We start from the raw sequence: 19169 nt of genomic DNA on the forward strand, positions 1-19169 counted from the left end.
ATAGACCTGTTGTCAAAACCATTTCCTACCAATGGTTAGCTCATTCACTCCAATGGAGCTCAGGAAGTTTGCAATGCAACTTCCAATGGGCGGAGCCTAAGCCCTTTGACAGAATCAGATTATGTCCTCACATTTCAAATAATAGTTCATATTTCTGGAACCACAGGGGTTATGAAATAAGTGTAAATGGCAAACTCTTCAGTACAAACTATTTTTATACTGGTAGTATTCTTTAGGTTCTAGGGCTTAAACCAAATTTTATAAGTCACACTAAACACAGTAACTATTACATTGGTAATATTTTGTAAACAACTTACACTATCTCAGCAACCACTCAAGTTACATACATACTGTCAACAGCATTTTATTCATCTACCTGAGAGCTTTTACATGAGGCTAAGGAGTTCTGTCTGTGTTACTTGGTTGTTGCAATATTTAAAAAAATGTGAAAATTACATCTATATAAATAAATATCATAAAAACAACAGTTAATCTCTATTTACCTGCACTAGACAGAGATCAAATATTAATGCAGTTGAGTTTGTCACTGTGTAAGCTTTAAAATGAAATATTTTAAAACCTGGTACATAGCATGGTTTTGGAATTACTGATACAAATATAAACAAGCAATATTTGATGCCTACATGCATCAGTAGGAATTAAATGCAGATGCACCTGGAGGCGTCACTTGTATATAATAAATCTTTTCAAAAAGTTTTCTGAATCTTGCTGTTACCAGAACAAGAGCACTGAAGCTGTCACCTTTAGAGCATGCAGGTTTGGTTAAAGTATCTACAACATGTAGGCAGCCATGGTCTTTTGAGGTTTATAGCTATACATACAAATGATCTAGCGTCTGTGATTTCTATGGCATGCCGAACCATACACAAGTTCTGCATAAATCAGTGTGAATACAGATCTCAAATTAGTTTAGACTACATCAACTGTCTCCGTATGTTCGGCAGTGGAGAAACGTCTTTCAAAACTGAAGAAATATGTCTGAAAAAAGTGAAAGAATATATCTGTTTTAAAGACTTTTTGTGTTTGGAATTACAGAAGAATAACTCTCAGTGGAAATATGGCTGTTCTGCTCTTTCACAGAATACTTGTGCTTTAAGAAGGAGCCTTGGGTGTAAGGATTTGGATCCCAAAAATACAATTGATTCTTCAATGCATGTGGATTAGTTGAAAAGTCTAAAAATATTCAATATGCTGCTTGGGAAGAAGCCATAAAGGTTTTTAACTTACTTTTCTTACAGAACACAAAGAAACACCTTGACATGAAACTTCACTAATTACCTGCCAGCCTAGAAAGAATTTAGTATTTAAAAGCCATTTGTTCTTTATAAGAGCACAAGGTCCTACACAGACTACAAACAGTTATGTCACAGAGCTGAGGAACACAGCCAGTGACTGAATTCCTTGAGCTACATGATTCTCTAATGAAATAATCATTTGTGGCATAACACATGACGAAACTAGAGGGAAGAAACATGACTTATTAAAAGGTGTGAGTTTGTGCAGGACAAGTAAATTGTTAGTACATAGTTAAAAGCACTAACAGAAGCATATGCAAGAGAAAACATGAATAAAATACTGTAAAATAAAAATAAATGCAAGATGTGTTGTAAAAGTAAAGAATATGAAAAATACAGCCATACAAAAATGAGAATTCAGTACAGAGGCTAGACTGACAGCACACCTCCAATTCAACTTGCAGTAGGCTGTTAAGCAAAACAGACTCCAGTAAATAGAAGCCGTGAATAAGGTATGTGCAGCAAGTGAAGCTGCTACTACAGAGCTGAAAGGAATTTTGCAAGATCAAGCTTGAATCAAATATGGCAAAAATGAGACAAAAAAAGGCAAGGTGTTTTTGGAAAGGCTGCGCTGGTACAGCAGTTAGCGTTGCCTCCTCATAGCAATAGATTCTCTGGTTCGATCCTCGGCTAGCGTGCCTTCTGTACGGAGTCTGCAAGTCCTCCCTGTGGTTGCGTGGGTTTCCTCCGGGTGCTCCGGTTTCCTCCCATGTCTCAAAGACATGCTGCAGGTGGATTGGACACTCTAAATTGGCCCTAGGCGTGAGTGTGTGCATGTGTGTGGCTTCGGTGGAAGGTTGGGTGCCAGGCTGGCAACTCGACACTGTAAAACTCCACTGCCAATCATGAGCGGACAGGTGATCCGCTGTGGCGATCCCTAACCGGGAAAAAGCCGAAAGAGAAACGAGAAGAAGAAGAATGGATCCGGAAATGCAGAGCCAAATGAGAATTAGAATCCAATATAGAGGCCAGACTGATTGCATAATCTAATTGAGACTTTCGGCAGGAATGACAGAAGAGCTGTTTAGCTTTTAATTAATACTTTAGAATCTGTGCTTGAAGTAATACAGTTATATGGGAAACCATAAGAGAAGATATTACTGTAGGATCACTGTTACAGTATTTACTCCTGATCTATGGGTATCGGCCACAGGCTGATGTCTACATGACTGGCTTGACTACAACAACTCTGTAAACATCAGGGTGTAGGTCATGATCCTACTCACTTAACACAAGCCTGTCACTTGGACAAAAGAGGAAAACACATTTTCATCAGCAGCAGCCAAGCCCAGTTGTACAGAACACACTAGTTATGGTCAACTTGAAAGGTAGCCTTTAAGCAAAGAAGTGACAAAGCTTTGTGAGAACCCACACAATGACACCATCAATCTACACAGGAAACAAGAACTCTTCTTATGTTACTGCTCCCCTCTTGCAAGTGGAGGTCAGCAGGGGTAAATTTAAGATTGTCCAACCTGATTTAATGAGCTACTGCACTTTGTTAAACTACAGTGATGCATCTGACAGACAATAAGCACAGTTACTTGAATTTCCACAAACAACGCACATATCTTGCCTCAAAGGGGGGGGGGGGTGAGGATAGAGCAAAATACCATGCAAAAACAAAGAATGCCCACAGAATGAAATTTGCACTGTTTCTGACAAATTATGGGCAAAAGGAAGCAAAGAAATTCTGTTGCAAATGTTAGAGAATCATTTGGAAGACTTTTTCTACATGGCCCTTCAAAACCTATGGCCAAAAGACTCACAGTGGAGGTGCATTTTTGGCCAATGTTATTAAGTTACTCAAAGTACAGTTGCGTACACTTACCATAAATGTAAATGTTCGAGTGTATTCACTGTTGTAGTCATCAGATTTGGGTTATCTGCCTGCAGGTAGCCCTCAGCCAGCCTGAATACCAGAGTCTTCGGATTTCTGCGTTGGATGCTGTCACTTCTTCCATGATGTCAGGTCGTCAGGGGTATAAAACATGGAGCCGACGGCATTACATCAGTTTTTCTTGCCCCAGATGTCAGTAGCCCCCACAATAGGAAGCAATTATATGGTATGGAACACCCCCAGCAAAAAGCAAACACACATGATATAATATATGTCAAACAAGAAGGAAAGATAAAAGTCAAGAGAAGTCAGGGGGCTGGAGGGAGGTTTACAAGGACTTTAACAGTGAATACACTCGAACATCTATGGTAAGTGTACACAACTGTACTAAGTTCTCCTTCCTCAACAAGAAGGAACTCAACAAACTGTCTACTATCTATAACCACATAGCCAGATTTATAACAGGGATGCCCTATCGGACCCATCACTGCCAAAATCTAAGGACCCTCGAAAATGGTAGAAACTCTCCACACTCTCAAAACTCAACCAACTCACTGAGGCATTTAAAATAATTAATCATCCAGAAAAAAACCTGAACAAAAAAATACTTACCCCTTTACTCCAACCTCACATCCCTTAGGTCATCCAAAAGCCTACTAGTTCAAACCATCAAAGTCTAACAACTTGAGGCTGAAGCACTCTATGCAAATTCCATTGGCAAATCCTGGAATGCCCTCCCAAATAACCTAAGACACATGACCTCTCTTTACCAATTCAAAAAACACCTCAAAGACCTATTAAAGTCCCAATGGCTCTGCCCTTGCTCTAATCCTGACTAATACTAAAACTCTCCTGGCCCACTAAAGTCCCTACCCAACCCACTATCCTAAGGTCTCAACTAATGCTAGTTCATTATAAGTATTGTACTTCTTTTAAACAATTGTATAACATATATGTCTGATTTCTCTTTGAATGTAATAACTATAACTCTATCCTTGAATGTTATGTTTAACTACCTCTTATATTGTGGAGCTTTTCTCCCCGGGCCTCTACTGAAAATGGACATGTATCCAGCTAGACTAGCCCGGTCAACAAATGTAAAATAAAATAAAATTAAAAAAAAGTTCTTTGTGTTTCACTGTTGCAGTCATCACATTTGGGTTGATTCCCAAAGTAGGGAAGGATGAAGGTAGTTAAAGAGCATTAGGACTAGCAATCAGGCCCTGTAAGACTGCTGTGGCAAATCCAGCTCTGGATTTAGAAAAGATAGGCAGGTGGTAATGCTTGGTGAAAGAATGTACAGAGCTCTAGGTAGCAGATTCCAGGATGTCCCTGGTAGGGACTCCTCTGAGAAATGCCGTAGAGGTAGATGCAGCCCTGGTGGAATGTGATCTTATCCCCTGTGGAGTAGGTTTTCCATGTTGCTTGTAGCAGAAACAGATGCAATGGGCTATCAATTTGGAAATGGTTTGCTTTGAAATGGCCTTCCCCTCTGCCCCTGCAGCAAAGCTAACTAGCAGCTGGTCAGATTTTCTGAGAGGCTTAGTCCTGTCCAAGTAGAGTCTAAGCTGTCTGTGCACGTCCAGAGAATGCAGTATCCTTTCCCCTTTATTTTGAGGATTAGGGGGAAAAAAGTAGGCAAATGAATGGACTGGTTTAGTGCCACACTAGACACCACCTTGGGTATAAAGGATGGATTAGTCCTGAGGGAAACCCTGTCCGCATGGAAGATAATGAAGGGTTCCACTGCCATGAAGGCCTGCAGTTCAGACACTCTTCTTGCTGAAGTGATGGCTAGAAGTAAGGCTGTTTTCCAAGAAAGGAATTTCAACTCTGCTGTAGCAGCTGGTTCAAAGGGGGGGCGGGGGTGATTTTTTTCCAATACAAAGTTAAGGTCCAGACTGGGGTGGGAGGTCTCCTGGGGTGGGGTCTTAAATTCTTGGCCCCTCTAACGAATTGTTTTAGCAGGGGATGAGAGAAAAGGGGTGGCTCAGTATTATAATGTGCTTAAATGGCAGAGGCATGAAGCTTAATTGATGAGAAAGATAGGCCCTTGTAGAGCATTTATGTTAAATAATCTAGAATCTGAGGTAAGCTGGGCACTGTTGTGCCCATCCCCTGAGTCTGGCTCCAGGAACAGTATCTTTTCCACTTTTCTGAATAGGATTTTCTAGTACTAGGCCCCCTTGCATCAAGAATGACATCCAGCACCAACTTACTGAGGGTTGCTAGAGGTGAGCGCAGGGAATTAGCCAGGCTGCAAGGTTCAGGGTTTGAAGCTGAGGGTGCAGAATATGGCCCGCCTGCTGGGACAGCAGGGAAGGGGTCTGAGGCAGGTGCCATGGTTGTAGCACCGTCAGACTGCGCAAAAGGGGGTACCAGTGCTGGCTTGGCCAGTCTGGTACAATCAGTATTATCCTTGGCTTGTCCTGTTTGATCTTTAGTAGAACCTCCGAGAGGAGAGGCAGAGGGGGAAAGGCATAAACTGAGAGGCTTTCCCAAATAAAGGACAGGGCATCCACTTTCCAAGCTTGAATGTGGGGAGTTCTGGTGTAGAATTTGTTCAATGGTAGTTCTGAGGGGAGGCAAACAGGTCTACCTCTGGTGTTCCCCATTTGTTCATCAAGAGCTTGAATATTTTGGGTTCCAGTTTCCATTTGTGTGAGTCAATGAGATTTTTGCTTAAGTCGTCTGCCAGTGAATTTAGTTTGCCTGACAGGAATTGAGCTTGTAGGTTCACTTGGTAGCTCAAGGCTGTGTTCCACAGAGCCATGGCTAGTCTGCAGAGTGGGTAGGAATGGGTTCCACCCTACTTGTTTATGTACCACATAACTGTGGTGTTGTCTGCATTTACCAATAGCTGCCCTGGAAAAATAACGTCTTTGAAGGATGTCAGAGCATTCTGTACAGCTAACATTTCTTTTTGATTGATATGCAGGTGCATCTGTTTTGGGTTACATTTGCCATGAATGCACTGCCCTGCCATGTGAACCCCGCATGCATAGTCTGATGCGTCTGTTGTTAGGTTTTGGGCAGCAGGGGGTAAAGTGAACGGGAGTCCCTTGTTGTGGTAGCAGGCCTCTGCCCACCAGAGGAACTCTGCCCTTAGATAAGGAATGATAGGAATCAGTTTCCAGGTCCTGAGAATGTTGACACCATAGATTTTTTAAATACCATTGAAGTTTCCTCATATGCAGTCTTGCATATAGAATTAACAGAATGCAAGAGGCCATGAACCACAGGGCTTGCAGGATTTTCCTTGCAGATAGCTGGGTTTTTGTGGCCAGTAGGTTGTCAAATAAACTTGTTTCTCCGGAGTGAGGAATGCCATCTGGGAAGCTGTGTTCAAGCTTGCTCCCAGGAATACAATCTGTTGGCAGGGTACTAGGTGTGATTTCTTCTCGTTGATGGTGTACTCCAGTGAGGTTAGAAGTCTCTTTACAAATGCCAGGTGTTGTAATAGCAAGTCCTGCCTCTGCCTGAATCAGGCAATCGTTCAAGTATGGGTAAATCTGAATATTTCTGTGCCTGCAAAATGCAATGGCTGGAACTAGGTACTTTGTGAATACTCTGGGCGCAGTAGATAAGCCAAAGGGAAGTGCAGAGAACTGCTAGTGCATGGAGCCTACCCTGAAACATAGGTATTTTCTGCAGGATTCCCTTATTGGGATGTGCAGGTAAGCTTCTTTTAAGTCTAGGGTTGCCAGCCAGGCATCTTTGGCTAGCATAGGAAGAAGCTGTTGAATAGTTAGCATTTCAATTTTGGAACCACCAGAAAGGTGTTGAGAATAGACAGGTCCAGGAACGGATGCCAGGAGTTTTCTTTTCTGGGAACCAGGAACAGTCTTGAATAACAACCTTGTCCTCTTTGTTCTGCTGGACAGGTTGAATAGCCCTGATACTGAGAAGAGAGAGCACTTGTTTTGGGGCCTCTGTCCACTGATTTGTGGGGAGGTCTGGCCATCAACTTGGTGATGGGAGTGAGTGGAAGTGGAATCTGTATCCTAGGGAAACTATGTTTAAAACCCATTTGTCTTGGGTAATGAGTTCACAATTTTTTGCATGCAGGGTGAGCTTTCCTCCTCAGGGAGCAAGTAGTTGAGCAAGGCTTGGAAGAGTTAAGGATAAGTCATTGTGACATTTTTCCATAGGGGGTTGGCTTACTACTCCCTGCTTTGGAAGTGGGAGACCCCCACTGTTTAGATCTGTGCATAGCCTGAGACTGGAGTCTTGGTGGTCTGCTGCTCCTGGGTTTGGACTGAGAAGGCCTGGAAGGGACTGGAAAGGACCAGTTCTTTGAAGGCCAATGCCTACTGAATCTAGGTGGCTGTACTTGTAAGAAATCTTTAACAGTTTGCATAGATTTAGCTTTTTCCTCCATCCTTTTGAGGACTTCTGCTTTGTTGCCAAAAAGGCACTCTTGGTTTAAGGGTGTATCCAGTAATATAGCTTTAACATGATCTGGCAAGTTTTGTTCCTTAAGCCAAGCATGCCTTCTAAGTACAGAACCAGTGACAGCAGCCCTGCAAGATGCTTCTAAAGCATCAAAACCACACTGCAAAGTATGTTTACCAACTTGGTCAACAGAATGCATTAACTCTTGTAAATCTTTGTGTTCAGCACAGTCAGGAATCAACATCATTTTCTGTTTAAGTAGTTTCATAATATTCTGCTGATACTTTAACATATGAAACTGGCAATTTAAAGCCCTAATGGCCAAATTAGCAGAAGTGTACATCTTCTCACCCAATCTGTCTAAAGCTCTAGAGTCCCTATCAGAAGGGGTAGAATTTTTGGTAGTGGTAGGCTTAATGCCTTTTGGTCCTCAGGAAGTGGTCTCTGGATCTGCAGTAGAATTCTTGAAAAGGAATTTGTGAGAGTCAGGTACTCTGTAGTACCTGTCAGGTTTCCTGGGAGCTGGAGGCAAAGTGTCTGGGGTAAGGCTGGATTCCACGAAAACATCATCTACAATCTCCAGAACAGGAGGGATAGCTAGATGCCTGTGTTGAGGCAGGTGTAAAAATTCCCTAACTCTCCTTTTGGACTGAAAATAGTCCTGGCTTTCCCAGCAGAAATGCTTCCTAAGGGTATGCAAAGTTTCACCAAAAGAAAAATCTTCTGGAGGGGAAGCAGAGGGAACGGAATCCTCTGCATCAGAATCCTCATAAGTAGATAAGGGTAAATCCTACTAATCAGAAGGAACACAGATATCAGATTCTTTATCAGAAGAATCAGAAAGAAAATCAGTTCTAGGTCCCTTAGAGGGGGAAGGCTGGCTTCCCCTAATTAAGGTAATAAAGTCTTCAGCCATTCTAATCACTTGTTTTTGAGGCATATGGGACTGAGAATGCACTTTGGTTGTTGGTTTTCTAGGCATAGTGTGAGATTTAGGCCTGAGGAATTCGGTATTCTTAGCTTGAAACGAAGTCTCCGGTTTAATATGAAAATCGGTAGGCCTGAATACACCCTCAGAAGCCAGTGCCTGCAGAGTGGCTCCAGACCAATCCAAGGTAGAGACATCCGCAGGTTCCATAATCGAAGAAGCATCTCGCGACATACAGGACTCTCAGTAGTGGCCTGCGAATCTGTAGTAGCGGGTATTAGGGGCTGCGAAAGCGCCTCACTGACTACCTGCGGACTGGCGACTAGCTTAACTGCAGCGTCGTCAGCAGATTTGGACCTATGGGGTCTGTCTCTGTCTTTATCCTTATGTTTTTTCAGAAGATCGGTAGTCGGATGGCTTAACAAAGCCATTTTGGAGTACGGAGATCAAGAATGAAAGTATTTAGCTACAAAAATAGCCAAACGACGAATAGTTTGGGCGTTGAACAAGGCACAAAACCGACAGCGAGGGACATCGTGGTCTGGGCCTACACAGGTGATGCAGTAAGAATGAACATCTCTATGAAGTATTTGCTTTCCACAGGCAAGACAATTGTTAATTTTTTCTGACATCGGTTAAAGCAAGAAAAAAGGATCCCTAAAGGGGTACTTCTCTTTTTGAAGACTTCAGGTCTGAAACTCGAAAATGAAAATTTCAGGAGTCGGCCGACCGGCACTTGCGAACTGCCTCTGCTTCGGGCACCGCACGACAAGAAAGACAGATGTAATGGCGTTGGCTGCATGTTTTATACCCCTGACGACCTGACGTCATGGAAGAAGTGACGGCATCAGATGCAGAAATCTGAAAACTGTGGTATTGAGGCCGGCTGAGGGCTACCTGCAGGCAGATAACCCACATGTGATGACTGCAACAGTGAAACACGAAGAACATTCATGGCTATCTTTCCATCTCTGTTAACTCATCTTGTTTTGATAACTTACCAACAAGTATGTCCTTGGTCAGGAGTATATACTGTTCCATATGCAAATTAGAGGGCTACAGCTCTTCAGCTCCTAGTTCAGAGAGAATATCTTCTACAACTGGAATATTAAGAGACCCTTCTCTGCCTGTAATATCAGCTTTATGTAAAAATTTCAACTTATACCAATGCTTGCATTTTTTTCTAGCTTTTCAGCCTGCCCTAGGACTTCAGTTGTATGTAGCTGCATGCTGCCCCAATTACTCTTTATCCGCAAATCTTGTAGAATGTGACCTTTTCTGAGACTGAGACTACTACATATCACTGCAGCATCTAGGGTTGTGTCACTCCATCTGTACCAAATTCTTCCCTCAATCACTTCTGAATTCTCTATCTCATTTTCCCATTTTCTGAGTTTGCTGGTATTAGCGCTGGCAAATTTTTACCTCATCGTTGTCAATTTTATTGATCTACTGATCTTCCGCTTCAATCTCGACTTTACAAAGCTGAAACTGTGCGCCCTAGCATAAATACTGACATGCATCGAAAATACAACTCCATTATGGCCAATGGTAACACCAGGTCTGCTCCACTCAGCACACTCAGCCATGCTTGCAGTAAACACTGTCTCCCATTTCAAAGCTTTTATTTTTTGTATGAAGTTGTTTCTGTACTGCTGTCTAAATTCAATCTGAACATTAAGCCTTGGCTAACACTCTTCCTGATACAAATAATGCTGAAATACGTTCAATTCACTGCCATTTTTATGGCTGTCCCTTTTAGAGGCAACTTAACAATCAGAACAGAATGGAGACTTGGGTTCTGACAAAACACAAGTTGGATATGGACTGCAGTCACAAGCATTCCACATGGTATATTTTATCAACAGATCCCAATCTAATGTTATCTTTCTAGTCACATTCACTACTATTTTTATTTTTTTTTTTACTTTTAACATTACTTCTGTTAATGCCCGATTGCATTTAAGGACCCGATTCCACCATGGTCATAATTTCAGTATTGAAGTTCTCTGCCATATCTTCTGTTTACATCATTCACCACCACTTTCACTGATTATCTGGAATCTAAAGATATGTATCATTTATATCAAAGGTTAGCATAAGGGTACAGGGCACAACAAAGACAACAGAACTCGCGAGGTGGTGGAGTCAATATAATAAACTTTTCATCCTTAAAATCTGAGGAGCGATGAGGATTTTCCTTTGAGACTAGAAAGCCAAGAATAAAAGTTTGCTGTCTCATCTCTGCTGGAACTCCTCCATAACCGCATAGGTCAAGAACTGGTCTACCACTAATCTTACAGGGGCTATCTGATCTTGGGGAATCGAGAAGTGACCAAGAAGAGAAGGAAATAAGTGAATTCTACCTAGTATCCAGAAGTTACAGGTTTCCTCAACCAGACATCTGAGGTCAGAGCAAATCACTGGTCTTTGAAAAGTCTTACTCTTCAACCTATCATGTGTTGAGGGAAAGGAGAGGGCTTTTTTGGGGGTGAGTATGGAAAACAGCCAAGTTGTTTGGGGATATCTTGGGCAGGAGGTTGTTCACTGTCCACATCTGTACCATGCTACCTGCTCCAGCTTCTTGCTTCTCCCTAATTCCTCTTACTGAAAGCATTTTTTCTGTCTGAACTGTTCAGCCCTGACCTGCTTCTAAAAGAATCACTGCTTAGTAGCCAAGTTCTTGGTCTATCTACTGAGGGAGGAAAGAAAGAAATGGTTACTTTCCAGTCTAAATATTTTTCCTCTTTCCTCAAACCATTTTAGAAACTTTCTGAGATGGAGAGCTGAGACGCAAATATTTATATAGTAGGGTATCAATGATCTGGCCCCTTACATCCTTAGGCAGGGCTTGAGTTATATGTGTTTTACCAACAAAGTTAGTGAAGCTGCAGCCCTGGCAGACAAATCAGTGGCACCATACTATATTTTACTTGCACACTTGCCTACATTTTGTGAGGTATGAATGAGCGTAGTAAGATTCATCCTTAGAGCACAGTCCTGTAAAGATTCTTCCGTTTCCTCCATTTGTTTTAAAACATTCCTCTGACTGAGGAACTTATGGGTTTGGCAATTAACAGCTTGCACACCCAAATGTCAGACATATGCAACTTCTTAACAAATGATCTGATAATCTACGGTCTTTGTCATCAATGTATGAATGTCTAGTAAAATCATAACTGCATCACCTCTACAGGGATGCTGTGATATTTGGCCCCTTTCCCCATTCTACAAAGTGGATGGGATAACTGTCTAAGTATCTGGCTCCAGGGATGAATTTCCAATAGTGTCTTTCAATGCTTGAGGTCTGTGCTCATGTATGCCCAACAGCTCTAAGAGCCTCTTGTGGGACTATAACAACTTCTTTGCAGGCCTCTTAAAATGATAAGCATTAGGCTTAGTTTCCACAAAGTCGTCTTCCCCATGTAGGAAGCCGGATGACAGTGATTACTTGTCACCAGCTTCTTGTTGCACAGGTCACAACCTGATCTTACTTCCTGCTGATGTCTGAATCAGAAAATTATTCAATTAAGGAAATTATCTACTTTCTGCTGAAGCTAAGAGGGTGCTGGGTTATACTGCCATTAGGGTTCTCTCTTTGCCATGAGGACATATATCTAAAAACAAATTTCCTATAGTCAAGTAACTCCAGAAGGAATAACATCCTGCGGCGCAACACTGATCCAAAAGCCTCAGTCTTAAAAGAGGTGTATGGTTGGCTAAGACTAGACATAAGCTGACTGTCCAGACATTTGTTCAATAAAAACAGCATCCTGAAGGACTTCTCCATTGGTTTTGTACAACACAGTGACCCACTGTGGATACCTGCTAACCTGAATTTAGCCATGACACTCAGCAGTATTAACAGTAGAGGGTGGGTCACCAAGCAAAAAAAATATTTTTTGGTTGGTCTCAATGCAGGTATCAGCAAATGACAATGCAACACCCACACAGGGCTGGAGGGGTTTTTATCAATTAGGATCTCTACAGAACCAGAAACTTTAGGCTTGTGCAGCTCTAATGGGAGTCTCTATGGCTTCACAATCCCCCCCCCCTCACTTTCCAAGACAGTCTTTCTGGGCATTTCCTCTTTTCAGTGGTGCTTAACATTTAATTTCTTAGGACCTGTTTGTGATATTGGACCTGCAAATGATATTCAAGGGAGGAATATCTTTTGGCTAACTGATGAGAGCTTTTGATGCTCAAGAAAGGCCTTAAGGTTACTTAGCCTGCTCCAATAGAGCAGAGGGATGAAGCCCCGGCTGTCACCCAGATGATCTACAGGATTATAGGATCAAAGAATATTACTAGACTATCGACCTGGAGGTCATTTTAAGCCTAACCTTTTTCACTGTCATCAGCCTTAGAGTCCCTGAAGAATGTGTACTCTATACAAACAACTACTGGTTCCATGATGCAGAGAGGTGAAGTCCTGACAGTTAACCAATCTAGCTAGGTTCCATTAGCAGTGTAAGCTCTACAGGAGCTGACAATAAATCAAGAGAATGGCGAGGAAAGTACAGCTGTGTAAAATCTTACCATAACAGCTGGATGCCCTTCTCTTCACACATGCAGTCTTTTTCACTAAACTGATATCCTGACAAGGACAGGCCAACAAATACAGGGACAAGAGCTACAAAGTACAGTTGTGTACACTTACCATAAATGTAGATGTTCGAGTGTATTCACTGTTGCAGTCATTACATTTGGGTAAGCTGCTGGCAGGTTGTCCTCAGTCGGCCTGATTAACAAAGTCTTGGGTCCTGCGTTGGTTGCTGTCACTTCTTCCATGACGTCAGGTCGTCAGGGGTATAAAACGTGCAGCCGACGCCATTACCTCAGTTTTTCTTGCCCCAGATGTCAGGTGCCCCAAATGGGGAGCAAATAAAATTAAAAAACACAAAAATTATATCTCCAATCCCAAAAGCAAATACACCAAAAGGGCTTATAAGCATAGTGAAAGAAAGTATAGGTATAGTCAGAGAAAAATAGGGGGCTGGAGGGAGGGTAACCAGGACTGCAACACTGAATACACTCGAACATCTACATTTATGGTAAGTGTACACAACTGTACTATGTTCTTCTTGTTTCACTGTTGCAGTCATTACATTTGGGTAGATTCCCAAAGCTATGGTAGGGTGGAGGAAATTATACAGCATTAAGACCAGCTATAAGGCCCTGCAGGACAGCAGTGGCAAAGCCAGCTCTGGATTTAGAGAAGAAAGGTAAATGGTAATGTTTGGTGAACGTATGAACTGAGCTCCAGGTAGCAGCTTCTAGAATGTCTCTGGTAGGAACCCCTCTGAGAAAGGCTGCAGAAGTAGATGTAGCCCAGGTGGAATGAGACCTGATCCCCTTGGGGATAGGTTTACCATGGTGCATATAGCAGAAACAAATACAATGGCTTATCCATTTGGAAACAGTCTGCTTTGAAATGGCCTTTCCCTCTGCCCCTGCAGCAAATGCCACCAGTAGTTGTTCAGATTTTCTTTAAGATTTTGTCCTATTTAAGTAAAATCTAAGTTGTCTGCATACATCCAATGAATGCAGAATCCGTTTCCCCTTGTTCTGTTGGCAAATTAATGGTCTGATTAAGAGCCACACTGGATACCACCTTAGGCATGAAGGATGGATTGGTCCTGAGAGATACCCTGTCCGCATGAAAAATGATGAAAGGCTCCACTGCCATTAGAGCCTGTAATTCTGAAATCTTTCTAGTTGAAGTGACTGCTAAAAGGAAAGCTGTTTTCCAGGATAGACATTTTAACTCTGCAGTAGCAGCTGGCTCGAAAGGAGGGAGAGTGAGTTTTTCCAATACAAAATTGAAGTCCCAGGCAGGGGTTGGAGCTCTCCTGGGTGGTCTTAAGTTTTTGGCCCCTCTGAGATACTGCTTTAGCAGAGGATGAGAGAAGAGGGGAGATTCTGTGTTGTAATGAGCTGAAATAGCTGAGGCATGGATTTTTATGGAAGAAGAGGACAGGCCCTTGTGAAGCATCTCAGTTAAGTATTGTAAAATCTGAGGAATATTGGGCACTGCTGTGCTTATCCCTTGTGACTGATTCCAGGCACAGAATCTTTTCCATTTGTCAGCATAAGATTTTCTAGTACTAGGCCTTCTTGCCTCCAAAATGACATCCAGCACAGGTTTGCTGAGGGATGCCAAGGGTGAATTTAGGTGATTAGCCACGCTGCAAGATTCAAAGTTTGGAGCTGAGTGTGCAGAATTTCGTTGTTCTGCTGAGACAGTAAGTAAGGTGTCTGAGGCAGGTGCCATGGTGGAAGGTGTGACACATTGCATAGGAGTGGGTACCAGTGTTGGCGAGGCCAGTCTGGAGCAATCAAAATCATTCTTGGTTTGTCCTGTTTGACTTTTAGTAGAACTTTGGAGAGCAGAGGCAGACAGGGAAAGGCATAGATTGAGTTTTTCCAGCTGAAGGAGAGAGCATCCACTTTCCACGCTTTTTTGTGATGAGTTCTTGTGCAGAATTTGTCCAACTGAAAGTTCTGGGGTGAGGCAAAAAGATCTATGTCTGGACTCCCCCATTTGCGTGTCAACATGTTGAAAATCCATGGTTCCAGTTTCCATTTGTGTGGGTCCATGAGATTTCTGCTTAGTTCGTCTGCCACTGTATTCAGCTTTCCTGGCAAGAACTGAGCTTGTAGTTGTACTTGATAGGTCAAGGCCGTGGTCCACACTGCTATGGCTAGTCTGCAAAGGGGGTAGGAGTGTGTACCCCCCTGCTTGTTTATGTACCACATAACTGTGGTGTTGTCTGCCTTTATCATATCTGGATGAAGGTAGTCCTTGAAGGCTGTCAGTGCATTCTGTACAGCTAGCATTTCTTCTTGATTGATATGAAGGTGCATTTGATTTGGGCTCCATTTGCCCTGAATGCACTTCCCTGCCAGATGAGCCCCCCAAGCATTGTCTGATGCGCCTGTAGTTAAGGTTTGGGAGGCAGGGGGTGGAGTGAATGGCAGTCCCTTGTTTTGGTGGCAGGCCTCTGCCCACCATAGGAACTCTAGTTGAAGGCAAGGTATGATAGGAATCATTGTTTCCAGGCTGTGACAATGCTGACTCCATAAACTTTTTAAGTACCACTGAAGTTTCCTCATATGCAGTCTTGCATATGGAATTAGAAGAATGCAGGACGCCATGAACCCCAAGGCTTGCAGAATTTGTCTTGCAGATAGCAGGGTTTTTGTGGCCACCTGTCTGAAGTAAGTTACCACATGAATTTGCTTTTCTGGCATAAGATAAGCCACCTGGGCAGTTGTAGTCAAGCTTGCACCCAGGAATGTAATTTTTTGACAGGGTACCAGTTGTGATTTCTTTTTGTTTATAGTGTACCCTAGACAAGTTAAAACCCCTTTTTACAAACGCCAGATGTTTTAGAAGAATGTCCCTGTTTTCTGCCTGAATTAGACAATCGTCCAAATATGGATATATTTGAATATTTCTTTGCCTGCAAAATGCAATTACTGGAGCCAGGCACTTTGTGAAGACCCATGGGCACAGTAGATAAGCCAAAGGGCAGTGCAGGGAACTGGTAATGCAAGTAGCCTGCTTTGAAGCGGAGGTATCTTCTGCAAGATTCCCTGATTGGGATATGCAGGTAAGCCTCTTTTAAGTCTAGAGTTCCCAACCAGGCATCTTTGCCTACCATAGGAAGTAACTGTTGAAGAGTCAGCATCTTGAAATTTGGAATGTCCAGAAATGCGTTTAGAATAGATAAGTCCAGAATTGGATGCCATGATTTGTCTTTTCTGGGTACCAGGAAAGTCTTGAATAGAAACCTTGTCCCTTTTCCTCTTCTGGTACTGGTTGAATAGCCCCCATGTTCATGAGGGACAGTACTTGTTTCTGGGCCTCTACCCACCGATTTGGGGGCAGGTCTGGCCATCCGTTTGGGATTGGCAACGTGTGGAAATTTAATCTGTATCCCTGTGATACTATATTTAAAGCCCATTTGTCCTGGGTTATAAGTTGTCAGTTTCTTGCATGAAGTGCCAGTTTCCCCCCCAAAGGGGCAGCTGAAATGTAAGTGCTTGGTAAGTGTAGAGGGAAGTCATTGAGGCTGCTTACCATAGGGAGGTGTCTTGTTGTTTCCAGATTTGGAGGAGGCACCCCATTGTTTTGTTCTAAAAGTCCCTTGTGACTGAAACCTGGAGCCTTTGGAATGTCTGGGTTTGACTTGAGTGGCTCTCGAAGGAACTGGAAAGGACCAGTTCTTAGTAGGCCAGTGCCTACTAAATCTTGGAGGTTGCACTTGTAAGAAATCTTTCACAGTTTGCATAGATTTAGCTTTATCTTCCATCTTTTTAAAACTTCTTCAGCCTTATTACCAAAGAGACGGTCCTGTTGTAAAGGAGCATCCAACAATTTTGCATTAACATGATCAGGCAGAGTTTGCTCTTTGAGCCAAGCATGCCTTCTTAGCACAGACCCAGTTACAGCAGCCCTGCAAGAGGCTTCCAAAGAATCAAAACCATATTGCAAAGTATGTTTTCCAACTTGTTCAGCTGAATGCAATAGATCGTGTAAATCTTTATTTTCCACACAGTCCGAAATTCACATTTTCTGTTTAAGCAGTCCCATGATATGCTGTTGATATTTAAGCATATCAAATTGACAGTTTAAAGCCCTGATTGCCAAGGTTGCAGAAGTGTAAACCTTCTTACCTCATATATCCAGCACCCTGGAATCTCTATCAGAAGGGGTAGGATTTTTTGCAGTAGAAGCCTTAATGCCCTTGGGACCCTGAGAAATGGTTTCAGGATTTGCAATAGGATTTTTGAAAAGGAATTTGTGGGAGTCAGGAACCCTGCAGTATCTGTCTGGTTTACAAGGAGCCGGAGGCAGAGAATCAGGAGCCATACTAGATTCTGAAAAAACATCATCAACAATGTCTAGAACAGGAGGTATAGCCAAAGGCCTATGCTAGAAAGAAGAAGAAAATCCCTAAGTCTCTTTTTAGATTCAGAGAAATCCTGACTTTCCCAGTGGAAATGTTCCCTTAAGGTATGTAAAGTTTCCCCAAAAGAAAAATCCTCGGGGGGAGAAGCAGAAGGAATGGAATCTTCTGCATCAGAGTCCTCATAAGTAGGAACAGACAAATCCTGTTCATTAGAAGAGTCAGAAGAAACAGAATCCTGTTCAGAAGATTCATAATCAATGTCTTGCCTAGGCCTCTTAGAAGGGGGGGGGGGGGGGTTTTGACTACCCCTGATCAGAGTAATTAAATCTTCAGACATTTTGATCATTTGTTTTTTAGGCATAGTGGCCTGCACATGTGGCCCAGGAGTCAGTTTTTTAGACATAGGTTTAGATTTTGGCCTTAGTTTTGAAGATGTCGTCAGTCTAATATACAAATCTGTAGGCTTGAAAACACCCTCAGAAACCGGTGCCTGCACAGCGGCTCCAGACTCATCTAAGGTAGAGACATCCGCGGGTCCCATAATTGAAGCATCTCGCGGCATACTCTGAATGGGTCTCAGTAGAGGCCTGCGAATCATAAGTAGTGGGTATCAGGAGCTGCGAAAGCGCCTCACTGAGTACTGGCGAACTGGCGACTGGCTTAGGAAAAGCATTGCCGTCAGTTTTGGACTCGACGGCCTGTCTCTGTCTTTTTCTTTGCATTTTTTAGGTATTCCGGTAGTCGGATTTCTAACCGACGACATTTCTGGATAATTAACGCGTGAGCCAAAATATTTAGAAGCAAAAATATACCAACGCTTAATAGTGCGTTGATTAAATTTAGCACAAAACCGACAGCAAGGTACGTTGTGGTCAGGGCCTGGGCAAGGAATACAGTACAAATGAAAATCCTTATGAGGTATTTGCTTCCCAGAAGTAATGCAATTATTAACTTTTACTGACATCGGTAATGCGCAAGAAAAAGTTTCCCCAATGGGGTACTTAGCTTTTTAGTTGACTTCGGTTCTGAAACTCGAAAACGAAAATTTCAGGAGTTGGCCGACCGGCACTTGCGAACTGCTTCTGCTTCGGGCACCGCACGGCAAGAAAGACTGATGTACCGGCGTCAGCTGCATGTTTTATACCCCTGACAACCTGACGTCATGGAAGAAGGGACAGCAACCGACGCAGGACCCAAGACTTTGTTAATCAGGCCAACTGAGGGCAACCTGCCAGCAGATTACCCAAATGTAATGACTGCAAAGTACAGTTTTGTACCTACCATAAATGTAGATGTCCGATAGGAATGCATCTGCAGTCCTTACAAATGGGTTGTCCTGTCGTCAGGCAGCCCCTCGGTCGGCCGGATTCCAAAGTCTGGGTCTGGCCTCGGCTGGTGTCGCACTTCACCCGACGTCATTGCTGCAGTTACTCGGGTATAAAGGCATCAGCCGACGCCATTTTCCTCAGTGTTTCTTGCCCCAGATACCAGGTGCCCTCTAGGAAGGCTAAATTTGAATAAATACCAATGATTCCAAATATTAGAGAGCAAACAAAAAATAAACATGTATGTACATATATACAAACAAATACACCATAATAGATTCCCCCAGCTAGCTATAAGAGGGGCAAATACCCTAGGAGTACCCCAGAGGGGAAGGAGGGTGGGTAATCCTGACTGCAGATGCATTCCTATCGGACATCTACATTTATGGTAGGTACAAAACTGTACTATGTCCTTCAAGGATGCATCTGCAGTCCTTACAAATGGGT

The 19169-nt window shown here is 42.9% G+C and overlaps 1 protein-coding gene across 1 annotated transcript in view; it reads right to left on the reverse strand.

Moving 5' to 3' along the window:
• Nucleotides 1-19169, reverse strand: part of LOC122805962 (zinc finger CCCH domain-containing protein 11A-like) — a 1052395-nt gene that overhangs the window by 340904 nt on the left and 692322 nt on the right. The gene's annotated exons all lie outside the window — the stretch shown is intronic.

This window comes from Protopterus annectens, chromosome 7.part0 (assembly GCF_019279795.1).
Source record: "Protopterus annectens isolate FY-2018-M chromosome 7.part0, PAN1.0, whole genome shotgun sequence".
Classification (NCBI taxonomy): domain Eukaryota; kingdom Metazoa; phylum Chordata; order Ceratodontiformes; family Protopteridae; genus Protopterus; species Protopterus annectens.